General features: G+C 35.2%; 1 protein-coding gene across 2 annotated transcripts in view; it reads right to left on the reverse strand.

The window, feature by feature from the left end:
* The window catches only part of TESK2 (testis associated actin remodelling kinase 2), a 124,388-nt gene that overhangs the window by 86,574 nt on the left and 24,737 nt on the right, over nt 1-13,077 (reverse strand). The window contains exon 1 of one of the 2 annotated variants that reach the window (XM_054572131.1): nt 5,889-5,908. The exons of the other annotated variant lie outside the window; for it this stretch is intronic. The gene's annotated coding sequence lies outside the window, so the exon portion shown is untranslated. Of the gene's footprint in view, nt 1-5,888; nt 5,909-13,077 lie in introns of those variants that run through there. 2 annotated transcript variants of the gene reach the window in all.

Raw genomic sequence — 13,077 nt, forward strand, 5'->3', positions numbered from 1 at the left:
TGGGCCCTAACTTAGAATCAAACCGGCAACCTTTGGGTTTGTGGGACGATGTCCAACTTACTGAGTCACACCAATCAGAGCACAAAGAGAGAATTTTAAAAGCAGCAAGAGAGCCCTGGCCAGGATGGCTCAGTTGGTTTAGTTTGTGGTACTGTCCCACGAACTAAAAGGTTGCAGGTTCAATTCCTGGTCAGGGCACATGCCTAGGTTGCTGGTTCAGTCCAGTCAGGGCGCATTCAAAAGAGGACCAATTGATGTTTCCCTCTCCCTCTCCTCTTCCCTTTCTCTCTCCCTAAAAATAAATAAGTAAAATATTATTGCTCACAACTCAGGCATGTGCCTTTATTGGGAATCGAACTGGTGACCGTTTGGTTCACAGGCCAGCACTCTATCCACTGAGCAACACCAGCCAGGGCAATAAATAAAATCTTTAAAAAATAATAACAATAACTGAGTTATCTCAAGAGATTCAAACAATTATCTTCCTAGAAAGTTTCCTTCTAATCATACTTCCAAACAAAACAAGCACTGGCATAAAAAGAAAGTAAGAGCCTTCTGCTATTTCTACTGTATACCAACAGAAGCACTCATAATTTGAAACATGAAACAGGTTGTTAGCCACTGCTAACCTGGTGCTTAGATTTTCCACTTACCTGGGGGTGAAAGCCTGGGGCCATTTGTCTTCAAGTTTTTCTCTCACTCTACAAATGTACACACCACTCATGCCACCTCAGTTTACACACAACTCAGTTCTTCCCTAAATAGATTTCACTAACATCCAAAATATGCCAAATCATTCCCCTAGAAACAATGAAATTACCCTAATCTCTGTATTATAATTTTGAAAAATAAAAACAATTTGCCCTGGCTGGTGTGGTTCACTGGATTAGGTGCCGGCCTGAGAACCAAAGGGTCACTGGTTTGATTCCCAGTCAGGGCACATGTCTGGGTTGCAAGCGAGATCCCCAGTAGGGGGCACATGAGAGGCAACCACACATTGATCTTTCTCTCCCTCTTTTTCTCTCTTCCTTCCCCTCTCTCTAAAAATAAATAAATAATATCTTTAAAAATAAAATTTAAAAAATAAAAATGAAAACAATTAACAATCAAAAGTAAACATATGCTCACAAATGGTTTTAAATGTAAATCAACTCATTTTGTTTCTAAAAATATATTTCCCCAAATTCAGTAATAGAGGTTATAAAATACTTTCAACTTTACTAATGCTTGTAGAATAGGAATTTACAACCTTAATGCTATTGACATTTTGGGCCAGATAATTTGTTGTGAAGACCTCTCCTATGCATTGTAGGATGGTTGGTAACACCCCTGGCCCTTACCCACTAAATGCCAGTAGCACCCTCTACCCAGTTATGACAACCAAATATATCTCTAGACAGCGCCAAATACCCCTTGGGGATATTTGAAATCCACTGCCCTAGTTGATCAGTTTTATTTATTTCCTGACAGAGCAAATTAGCTAAACATACTTTTGTAAAATGTAGTAGCTGAATACACCTAAAAGAGAAGGTCTCTTTGTTTTTAAAATGAATTAATTTCTGGAATGATTATAAAACCAACCTTTTAAATACATGTTTAAAGTATTAATATGTATTCCAAATTATACAATATGGAAACATGGAACTATGCTTCAAAAGGAACAAATTTAGTTTCTCTACACATATCTTTCCCAGAATATAGAAGTACCAGCTTTTTATCTGTCCCTCTCTTTTTCTTTTCTTATAATCATTAATTAATAATCTCTCCTCACAATCAACAATTATGTAGGCATTGAAAAGGATCTTTATGTTCAAAACTTTCTACTTCTACCATGCCAATCTGTAGAATGATGACAAATTAATTGCAACCTAAAATAAATGTTACCTAATAACAATTTAATTGTGTTTTGAGATCCTAGCCCAAATTTAACCAATACAATAACAATGTTGATTAATTTAAAAATGTGCTGGACCTGTGAAGGTCACAATCTAAAGGAGCCCAAGTTCCTTCCAAACCAACTGCTCAAATATATATATAGGGATGGAGTTTGTCCCGAAAAAGTCTAACCATTGTTAATATCAGGAGAACGGTTTGCAACAATGTAACCTGGCAGCCACGGAGAGTAGACTGGAATGTGCATGCGTAAACAATGATGACTTCACTGTGCTAGTCAGTGGGGGTGGTAGACACCGTTGAATGAGCATGTGCACTGTGTGGCTGTCACATTCAAAATAACTGAGTGAGTAGAGCAATGAATCTACATCCAATTTTGCTTTAAGCTGAGCATTCCCCCACGGAAACTATTTGGAAGATTTAGAACACTGCAGCTATGTGCAACTGGTGATTGGTAGCTTCATAATGACAATGTGCCCACTCATGCATCACATCTCGCAGTTTTTCAGAGAACATCAAATCATCCAGGTAACTCAGAAGCCCCCTACAGCCCAGATTTGGCGCTCTGCAACTTCTGGCTTTTCCCAAAACTAAAATCACCTTTGAAAGTGAAGAGATTTCAGACCATCGATGAGGTTGAGGGAAATACGACAGGGCAGCTGATGGTGACTGGGAGAACGGTGTGATGTCCCAAGGTGCCTACTTTAAAGGGGACTGAGGCATCATTGTCCTTTGTACAATGTTTCTTGTATCTTCTATAATAAATGTTTCCATTTTTCATAGTACATGGCTGGGTACTTTCTGGGAAGACTATGTATCTTCTCACACTAGGGCACACTTATTGATTTGAAAAAGAAGGAGAGAAACATTGATCAAAGAGAGAAACAGCACTCTGCTATTCTGGCACATGCCCCATTTGGGGGCCAAAGCCACAACCCAGGTATGTGCTCTGATTTGGAATTAAAACTGTGAACTTTCAGTTTATGGGATGACACTCTAACCAAGTGAGCCCCACTGTCCAGGGTTCAAACAGATATTTTTACAGCTATACAATTAATCAGATTACTTAAGATGAGATAATTTTTAAAAAATAATTTTTGGTAAAGAAAACGACAAATTATTCTAATTGTAATTCATGGGACCACTGACTAGCACAGTATACAATAGAGATCATGAGTCCCTGCCAGGTTGCTCTGTTGGTTGGAGCATCATCCCATATACCAAAAGGTTGTGGGTTCAATTCCTAGTCAGAGCACATACCTAGGTTGTGTGCTTGATCTGTGGTAGGGGTATATACAGGAGGCAACCAGTCAATGTTTCTCTCTTGCATCAGTGATTCTCTCTCTCTCTAAAAAAGTCAATAAAACATATCCTCAGGTGATGATTAAAACATAAAAAGATGATGAGGACTTTATTAGTCACTGTGTTTCATCCTTCATACAGTATAGCAGGGGTGTCCAACCCATGTCTACAGGACGCATGCAACCCAGAATGGCTATGAGTGAGGCCTAACACAACATTGTAAATTTACTTAAAACATTACTTAGTTTTATTACTAAGTTTTATACTGTTTTGTAACTTAGATATGCATATTTTCTATATTAGTGATCACAAACCTGGACCACAATTTTAAAAGATTATCAAAAGAGCCGCTGCATAGTTAGGATTATTATGTTAAGACTTTTTTGCTTATCTGTGGTGGCAGATATCACAAAAATTATCCACAGACCTTTTTTTTTTTTTTTTGCTTATCAGTTTTCATTAATGTTTGTGTATTTAATGTGTGGCCCAAGACAACTCTTCTTCCAGTGTGGCCCACAGAAGCCAAAAGGTTGGACACCCCTGCAATATAGTCTAGTATTCTTTGTTACTTATCTAAAGCTTGGCTTCAGTACTAAATGAAAAATAGTGTATATTGAACAAATAACATAACTAAGGTCTAATCTTAAAAATTAATTCCCAGCCCTGCTTTGGTGCGGCTCAGGGGATTGTTCACTGGCCTGTGAACCAAAAGGTCACCAGTTTAATTCCTGGTCCAGGCACAAGTGAGAGACAACCAACCGATAGATATTCCTCTCACACATCAATGTTTCTCTTCCTCTCTTTCTCCCTCCCTGCCTCTCTCAAAAAATAAATGAAATATTTTTTAAAAATTAATGACCAGAAGGTCCTAAATTCTAAACTGAATTTTTTAAAGGAACAAAAATAAGAAGCAGCATAAATCTACAGTTCTCAATATGAAGTTATCCATTAACTAGTCTTTCTTTTGCTACCTAAAAGTCCTTAAATTATCTGCATAATTCATAGCTTCCACATCAGATGTCAAATATTTCCTTTCATTGCCATGAATTACACTTATTTCATTTGACTTCTAAAGCTCTGTAATCATCTGTACTTTGTAATCAAAGATAAAAATTAACCATCACCTACTTGTACACTATAGTTATTAGTCCAGAGGTTGGCTAACTTTTTCTGTAGAGGGGTTAGATACAAAGTATCTTAGGCTCTGAGGGCAATATGGTCACTATTGCAACTACTCAACTCTGTCATTGTAGCACAGAATCAACCACAGAACCTACATTAACAAATGGGTATACATGTATTCCAATAAAACTTTATTTACAAAAACAAGCAGCAGGTTGGATTTGGTACAAGGACTACAGATTACTGATCTTTGTATCAGACTATTATATGTGAGAAAAAATAAATAAATAGACCTATCCCTCTCGTTCCCAGTGATAATGTTCTCACCATAATATTAACTAATTAATTCAGAAAATACAATGAACTAGCTTTCTCCTGTTTTGCAATGGGCATTCACAGTGGGATAATGCTAGACCTTATCCCCTTAAATGAGAAACGGATTGAGATTCAGGATTGAGATTTATGCTACAAACATTTTACAGAAAGCCTGAGTGAAAAATAAAAATAAAAGCTGTTAGGTTCACATCCAGAATCTATATGATCCCAACAGAGGCAAATGTGAGACCATTGTATTGGGACAAGCCACAACCTAGAACACAAGAACTCCAAGGAAAACATTTCCCCCTAATGACAGGCAATTTTTTTAAATATCTATTTTTTTTAGAGAGAGAGCAGAAGGGAGGGAGAAAGAAAAGGAGAGAAACATTTACATGAGACAGAAACATTGATCAGTTGCCTCTTGTATGTGCCCCAACTGGGGACATAACCTACAACTCAAGCATGTGTGCTTGACCAGAATCGAATCAGCCAACCCTTCGTTTTGCAGGTCGACACCCAACCAACTAAACCACACCAGTCAAGGCATATAGGTTTTCAATAAAAAATTATAAATCACAGAAGAAATGAAAAATTATAAAAAAGAACCAGCAAACCAAACAACAGCAGAATCCACACTCCAACAGTTACAACTAATCTAGAAGGGACTTAACCAAAATAACAAAATTATTTTTAATGGTCAAAGCTTACTCATCTCTATGCGAGCATATTAGAAAACCTATAAGAAACAATTTTCTAACAAAAATAATTTACCAAAATTGACTCAGAAGAAACATAAAAATTACCCTAGAAGAATAGGAAACATTTTCTAAGTAATTGGTCAAGCATTTCACAAGAGAATTCCATCAAATATTTAAATAAATTATTCCAACATTATTTCAACTCTTCCAAAGCATAGGTAGGAAAACACCTTAAAAATTATTTTTATGGGGCAAGCATAACATTGCTACCAAAACATAACAACAAAAGCATGAAAGAGAAAACTACACACCATTTTCACAAATACCAAGGCAAAAACACCCCAGCAAAAAGAAGGTAGCAGCACATTAAAGAATAGTACACCAGGAATGCAAGGATGGCTCACTATTAGAGTAGCTACTAATATCATTCACTTTACTTAGAGATCAAAAGAGAAAAATACTTTTATCACATATGTATTAGACTTCCCCAAAGAAATAGAACCAAAAAGATATATACAGATAGAAAGAGATTTATTATAAGAAATTGGCTCACACGGTTATGGTTGCTGAGAAGTCCCAAGATCTGCAGTTAGCAAGCTGGAGGCCCAGGAAGCCAAAGGTGTAGTTCCAGTCTGAGTCCAAAGGCCTGAGAACCAGGAGAGCCAATGGTATAAGTTCCAGTCCAAAAGCTGGCAGGCTGAAGGCCCACAAAGAGCCAATATTTCAGTTCCACTCAAAAGGCTGGAGAAGACCACTGTCCCATCTCAAACAATTAGACAGGACAAGTTCCCTTTTAATCATAGGAGGTTCAGTCTTTTTGTTCTATTCAAGCTTTCAAATGATTGGATGAGGGTAACCCATAATAGGAAAGGCAATCTGCTTTACTCAATCAACTGATTCAAATGTTAATCTCATCAAAGTGCTAGTGAGCTCTCGCGTGCGTGCTTGCGCTCTCTCTCGCTGACTCTCGCTCTCACTCTCTCACAGACACATCCAAAATAATGTTTGACTAAACATCTAGGCACTCCGTGGCCCAGTCAAGTTGACATATAAAATTAACTACCATACCGTAGATTCTGAAAAGACATTTGGTAAAATTCAACAGCCATTTTTTATAACAATAATTCTTAACAAAATAGATATTTTTGTTAAGATTTTGAATATCTGATAGAATGAAAGATATCTATTTCGGCCCCAAATGATATCATGTTTAATTAGGAAACACTACAAGTATTTCCAGTTAGGAACAAGACAAAGATACCAAATAGCACTATTATTTAACATTTTAGGAAGTATTAGTCAAGCAGTTTGTTGAGAAAACTATAAGGGAGGTATAAAAATGGGAAATAAAGAAATTTACCATCATTCACAGCTGATATGATTATATACCATGAAAACCAAATCAACTGAAAGTCTATTGCAAACATTAAAAACATGCAGTATGCCAGCTACATCAAACATCAACATGTAAAAATTAATAACCTTCACATGCAAACAACAAACAGAAGGTAAAATGGAAGGAGAGTCCCCATTTACAATGGGCAACAGAAAAGAGAAAAAACTAAGAAGGAACATTGCAAAAAATGTACAAATTTTTTTTTTAATTTTTAATGTCTACCAAGGGACATAAAATACTTGAATAGGCATAAAAGCATGGCATGTGCTTATACAAAGATTCAATATCATAAAGATACCAATTCTCCCTAAATTAATCTATGAATTTAATCTCAATAAAAATGGCAATAGCTATGTTTCTGGAAACTGGCAAAATGATTTGAAAACTCACATTATAAAATAAGAGGGGCTTTGGCTGGGTAGCTCAGTTGTTCAGAGCATCCTCCTGATATACCAAGGTTGCAGGTTCACTCTCTGGTCAGAGCACATACAAGAAGCAACCAATGAATGCACAAATAAGTGGAACAACAAATAGATGTTTCTCTCTCTCTTTCTCTCAAATTGATAAATAATTTTTAAAAAATAAGGAAGATACACCAAGAAAACTCTTAAAAGAAGAATAATGATGGGGAACTAGACTAACCAGATATTAAAATAAAAGCCACAATAATTAAATTATTTTAACAGTGTGTACTGGTATATGAATGGGCAGGTCAATGTAATAGAATAAAGTCTAGAAACAAACTAAAATACTTAGGAAAATTCAGTATAGAATAAAGGTGACATTTCCAATTAGTGAGAAAAATATTAACTATATAATAAACGTTGCTAGTACAAATAAGTAGCCATCTAAAAAATGATTTCCAGATGGATTAAATATTTAATATAAGTAGTAAAATCAACAAAAGTAATTTAAAACAATAATTTTATTTCTAATTTAGGAGTGCAGAGAACCTTTCTAAATAATAAAAGAAACAGAAGTCAGAAATGGAAAGATTAAAACAGTAAATAACAAAATGAACTATTTCTACATTGCAAAAATTGTTACAAGTTAGTTTTAAAAAATGCAAGTTTTGAAAATATCTATAATTCATAGCATAGACATAAGAGTCCTACAAATCATTAAGATACAAGAAAAATAACCTTGTAGAAAAATGTGCACTATGTACCATGTATAATTCTAGACAGTGATGATATAGCAGTACACAAACTGATAAAAAGAGATAAAAACCCCTGCCTTTATTGAACTTACACTCTAGTGGCATTCTGTTTTGAAGTAAGTAAATAAATAATAGATAATTGATATATAAATATACACACATATGGTAGCACAAACACACACATATGCAGACGTCCATATAGTTGCTTATTTATGCACAGAATATCTCTAGAAGGATACATAAGAAACTGTTAAATACTGGTTGCCTTCAGGGAGGAAAACTGCATCAGAAGAATGTAAATGATTTTTCACTGAATAACCTTTTATACCTTTAAGAATCTGTACCATGTGATTTTTAAAATAAATTCAATTAAAATTAAATAAAAATAGATGTTCAAATAAAATCAAGTAAAAGGTATTTGAAAACAAAAGAGAAGGACATTTAAGAAAAACAAACAGCCCTAGCCAGTGTGGCTTAGTTGGTTGGAGCATGGTCCCAGATATTGAAAGTCTGTGAATTCAATTCCCAGTCAGAGCACATGCCTAGTTTCAGGCTCGATCCTCAGTAAGGGCATGCATGGGAGGCAACCAATCAATGTTTCACTCTCATATCAACGTTTCTCTCTCTCTGTTTCTCCCCCCCACCTCCGTCTTCTTTATTTTCATAAATTAACATACATAACAGTGAGAACTTTATGTATTAATTTTTAAATTATTCCTTCATGTTCTATTCTAAAACATTTATGATTTTAATTTTCATAGTTATCATTTTCATCCACTTGGAATTTATCCTGGTGTAAGGTATAAAAATATGATCCAAATCTATTTGTTTTTCAGATGGCTATCTAGTTATGCCAACTTCATTTGACTAGTTCATCTAATTTAAGGTAATACCTTTACCACATACTATAATATCATATGTATTTCAGCCTATTTCTGGGTTTTCTGTTTTGTTCCATGATCCATTTATTCAAGTGTCAGATCAAGCAGGAATTACATAATAAAAATGAACTTTTAACCCACTTGCAGGAAAAAGACATTAAAATTTGTATTTAGACAATTAGCTAACCATGTTTTAACTATAAAATTAAATGACTATATTTCATTTCAAACAATGAAATAAATTCAAGACAAGTTAAAAATAAATGTTTCATCATATCTAAGACTTTCAGTATCTTGAAATTGAAATGCTTTAAAATTACTTCCAGGCATCTGTACCATGTGAATTGAACTTGTAGAACATGCTTAAATAAACACCTAGAATACTACAGGACAGCCATCTTTTAAGGAAATTATGTATTATCACACTCTTGATGATGAAAGCACAATGTTGTATGAAACGCACTGACATTAAAACCTCTGAGTTGAAAAAAGATTCTAGACAGTTATACTCTGAATATAAAATGGATTTAAAAATGTTTTAATCAATTTATTTCCAATACACATTCCTTTTTTCAAAAGTGTAACACGATAAAAAGCTATGCCTACCTAATCAAGTCTATAAGAGCCCTTAAGTAAAATAATATATCTAAGTAATAAGAATTGTTACAGTTTAATTGGCAACAGGTGCATCTTGGAATCAAGGGTATCTTAAATTCAATAAAATAAGTCTTAAAAGCATTAGGAAAAACATAGCATAACATTTTCAAAACCTTGCAGCGGGGAGGCTCTCAGACAAAATATAAAATCCACAAGTTATAAATGAAAAGACTGATAGATCTAACTACATAAAAATAAAAAAAAAAAATGAAAGACAGAGAAAAAATACCTGCAACATTTGTAATGAAGAACTATTATCAGGATTTCTTAAAAAATAATTTAAAAAATACAGGTAATAATATAAGTAAATTATGTAAGTGACCAATAAACAAAAAAGAACTTCATTGGTAATTGAAGCATACAAATTAAAATGAGTTAATAACCCTGGCACAAATAATCAATTAATTTTCAACAGGGTGCCAAGACCATTCAGTGGGGAAAGATCAGTCTTTTCAACAACTGGTGCTGGGAAAACTGTATATCCAAATGCAAAAGAATGAAGTTAGACCCTTATCTTATACCATATACAAAAATAAACTTACATAAATTACAAAGACCTAAATATAAGAGCTAAAACTGAAAGACTCTAAGAATAAAACATTAAGGAAAATCTTCATGATATTGAATTTGGCAATGATTTCTTGGATATGACATCAGAAGCAACACAGGTAACAAAGGAAAAAATATAGATATATTGAACTTAATCAGAGTTAAAAACTTGTGTGCATCAAAGGACACTATCAAGAGAATGAAAAAGCCCTGGCCAGGTAGCTCGGTTGGTTAGAGCATCGTCTTGATACACCAAGGTTGTGTGTTCAATCCCTGGTCACAGCTCATACAAGAATGAATCAATAGATGCATAAACAAGAGGAACAACAAATCAATATCTCTCTCTCTCTCTAAAAATCAATCAATAAAATTACTTTTTGAAAAGTGAAAAGACAACCTATAGAATTGGAGAAAATATTTTCCCATCCAAGTACTAACCAGGCCCAATCCTGCTTAGCTTCCAAGATCAGATGAGGAGAAAATATTCTCAAATCATATATTTGATAAGGGATATATATCCCTTATATACAAATAAAACCTAATTCAAAAATGGGCATGGGACTTGAATAGACATTTCTCCAAAGAAGATACACAAAAGACCAATAAGCACATGAAAATTTGTTCAGCATCACTAATCATTAGAGACATATAAATCAAAGCCACAATGAGATATCACTTCACACCCACTAGGATTGCTACTATTAAAAAAGAAAAATGAGTCACAGCACAGGGAGCAGGATGGGTGGGAGTAGGGATCACCCCACCCCAGGACTGAGAATCTGGGTCTGGAAGTCCAAGAACATCCACATGGAAACAGATCTTTGCCATCTCCTCTAGCTTCTACTTTACATGTGGAGAAACAGGTCAACAGAAGCCCTTCTGCTTGTCTGTCTCTCAAATGCATTGAGATCCAGGGCGCTGAGGAAAAGAAAGGAAAGACTGGAAGATGTGCTGAGGTCTTGTTCTAGAGCCCTGCAGCCCCCAACGGTGGCAGGTGGAGAGCCAAGGGAAACCATGAATGAACGGAGATCGAAAGGAAGCAGAAACAAAGAGCAGGCAGAAGCTATGTGGTGACAGCTATGAAGTAATGTGAGACAAGGATGAAACATGTGCAAGTTAAAATCAGGAGGATACAGATACCATCAATTAGCAAAAGTTTCAGAGGGGTAGAGAAAGCCAGTCAACAGCAAGAGGAGAGTCACATTAATACAGGTCATCAGAGGGAATATCCAGATTCCCTGCTGCTGGGTGTCCCCTGAGTTCTCAACAACTTTCCATTTCTAGCTCCCTGCATCCATAAGGGCGGCATTTTCCTTTCCTTAATGTTGCACATGAATTCTTATAATAAACTACCTGCCATTTGGGAAAAAAAAAAAGAAAGAAAGAACAAAAGAAAAATAACAAGTGTTGGTGAGAATGTGGAGACATTGGAATCCTTGTGTATTGCTGGTGGGAATGTATTGGAAAATGGTACAGCCACTGTGGAAAACAGTATGGTGGTCTCTACAAAGTCAAACATAGACTGCCCTGACTGGTGTAGCTCAGTGGGTTAGATGTCATTCCACAAACCGAAAGGTTACAGGTTTGATTCCCAGTCAGGGCATGTGCCTGTGTTGTGGACCAGGTCCCTACTTCAGGGTGTGCAAGAAGCAACTGATGGATGTTTCTCTCACACATCGATATATCTCTCTCCCTCTCTTTCTCCCTCTTTTCCTCCCTTTCTAAAAAATAAGTAAATAAAATATTTTTTTAAAAAGTTAAGACTAACTGAAATAAGGCAGTCACAAAAAAACTATGTGTTTTCATTTATTTAAGTTATCTAGAGTAGTCAAACTAATAGAAACAAGCAGTAGAACGGCTGTTGCCAGGATCTGGAGGAAAAAAGAGGGGAAGTTGTTGTTTAATGGGTATAGAGTTTCAGTTTCGCAAGATGAAAAAGTTCTAGAGATTCATTACACAATAATGCAAATATACTTAACACTACTTAACTGTACACTTAAAAATGATTAAGGCAGTACATTTTATGTTATGTGTATTTTACCATTATTTTTTTAAAGTTATACACAGAACTATTATATGACCCAATAATTCCACTTACAGGTAAATACCCAAAAGAATTGAAAGCTGGGACTCAAACAGATACTTGTACACCAAAATTCACAGCAGCATTATTCACAATAACCAAAAGGTAGAAACAATCCAACTATCAATCAACAGATGAATGGATAACCAAAATATGGTATACACATACAATGGGATGTTATTCAGCCATAAAAAGGAATGAAATTTTGGTATATGCTACTACATGGATGAAATTTGAGGACGTCCTGCTAAGTGAAATAAACCAGACACAAAAAGACAAATACTGTATGATTCCACTAATAGGAAGTACCTAGAACAGGCAACTTCATAGAGGCAAAAAGTAGAATAGAGTTAACAGGGTCTGGGAGTAGCGGTACATAGGGAGTTATTGCTTAATGGGTAAAAAATTTCTGTTTGGGATGATAAAAAAATTTCTGTACAGCATTGTAAATGTAGTTAATGCCACTGAACTGTACACATGGTTGAAACGGTAAATTTATGTCATATATATTTTACCATATTAAAAAATGAGAGAAAACAGAAAAAAAGGATTAGGAAATCGTGGGTGGAGATAACTCTGTGGAGGTGTTTTGGTCCAAAAGAGAACAAGACACAAGGAAGTGTAGCAACAAGGGATGATTTTCTCCGTTTTAAAGATCTTTTTAAGGTGAAAAAAATAACAGAATGTTTACATGCTGATAGAAATAATTTAATAGAGAGTGAAATATGATATAGGGAACAGAAGAATTTTGTAGGCAATGCCTTTGAGTAGTCAAATGAAAACAGGATATACCATACATATAGATATATGGCTTAGATTGGAGCATGGATAATTCATCCGTAGCGGCAGGTACAAAGTCCAAGTGGGTAGAGATGTGGTTTAGTAGCCAGATGTGGTGATGGGAGGCTGTGGCAGTTCTGTTCAGCTTGCTTCAGTTTTCTCATTCAATTAGGAAGCAAGCTCATCACTGAGAATGAGGACTAGAGAAGTTCTGGGAGTTTGATGAGAGGAAAAAAGTT

The sequence above is a fragment of the Pteronotus mesoamericanus genome, unplaced genomic scaffold (genome assembly GCF_021234165.1).
Source record: "Pteronotus mesoamericanus isolate MK-2021 breed Mesoamerican mustached bat unplaced genomic scaffold, CSHL_Meso_final contig_221, whole genome shotgun sequence".
Lineage (NCBI taxonomy): Eukaryota > Metazoa > Chordata > Mammalia > Chiroptera > Mormoopidae > Pteronotus > Pteronotus mesoamericanus.